Here is a 1,446-nt window from a genome sequence, read left to right as displayed (position 1 = left end):
CCTTCAAATACTATCACATTGGGGATTAGGTTTCAACCTATGAATTTTTGTGAGACACAAACATTCAGCCTATATCAACAACATAAAAAAAAATTATACCGTGCTCCTTCTGGCAGTACATACGAGTATTCTAAAAAATATATATATCTAAATACCCTAAGCAAGGGAGGCATGGCACTTTCCTGCTCAATTTAGCAACTCCCTGCCTTTGTGTCCTCCAGGACCACTACAGACATTGGCACCCCTGGCCTCGCCATTGAGGTACAGCGTGTGGTATCTAGTGACAGGCATGGGGAAATGCTGGTACATTTTTGCCCCCAGGAAAAAAAAAAAAGTCCTAAAATGACCTGGTGACCTTCCCAACCCCTGGGCTCTGTATGGTTATTTTCTGCTGAATAACCCCTACCTAGGGCAGCTGTTTCTTTCGGAGTCTTCTCTCAGGGTGAAAATAAGGAATAATCTGTTTCCTGATAGCAGCATCCACAGGAGACCAACCCCGTTGATACACACGGCATGGAGGGTACTCAGATAAATACCCCAGTTGCCATTCATCCCCTGGGCATTCTGTGGCAATGGACTCTGATATTAAAATGCATATTTCACACCCTTGTCCCACAATTTGGAGGATGGCCATGCACTATGCATGAGCCACTCATTCATGCTCGTCACACGGAGAAAATTACATTCTCCCAGTTGCCAAAGGGAAGAGATCAATTATCTCACATGGACAAGAACATTGTTCCCAAGAGCAGTTTCACAGACCCAAGACTGATCTCAAACATCCAGGAGGGAGATGGGAGCTTTCCTGGTGTCCTCCTGGGTTGGTCTCTTCATTTAGGTCACCAGACTTAACGCTCGTGGGTTTCATGTGGTGGGACATTTGACTTTCTGGCTTTTTTGGATAAAATGAGCATCCTTGGGGCCTCTTGTTCTTTCTTCCTAGAAAAGATGTTATAAAAATGAATAATTCAACGTGGAGTATTTCATATTTATGCATACCCACTGAATTGATAATACTTATTTGTAATGAAAATAAGAGAAGCAAAATGTTAAAATGTTCTCTTTGGGGAAGATACATCAGGACGCCTTAACCACAGATGTACAGACATTTGCTGTCTCTAATTTAGCATGTAATCCTTAACCCACTACCTACATACATATGATTAATAGCAATTGTATCTATATCATAATTACAGCTAACATTTAATCACCATCACTGTCCTACCCACTTGATGCATTTTCCAATATGATTCCCCAGTTTAAAATGTTTGTTTTTCCCACACCACATTTGGCACAGTAACAGGATTCACACGGTAATTTTTTTCAACAGTTATTGAGCACCTATTATGTACCTGGAACTGTACTAGGCCCTGGAGTTGGAGATGGGGGATGAAGCACAAATAACCATCGTATACAGCAGACCCTGTGAAGTGTCAAAGTGAGGTT

The sequence above is a fragment of the Rhinolophus sinicus genome, linkage group LG09 (assembly GCF_036562045.2).
Source record: "Rhinolophus sinicus isolate RSC01 linkage group LG09, ASM3656204v1, whole genome shotgun sequence".
NCBI classification, from domain to species: domain Eukaryota; kingdom Metazoa; phylum Chordata; class Mammalia; order Chiroptera; family Rhinolophidae; genus Rhinolophus; species Rhinolophus sinicus.
Note: the sequence above shows the minus strand (reverse complement) of the source record.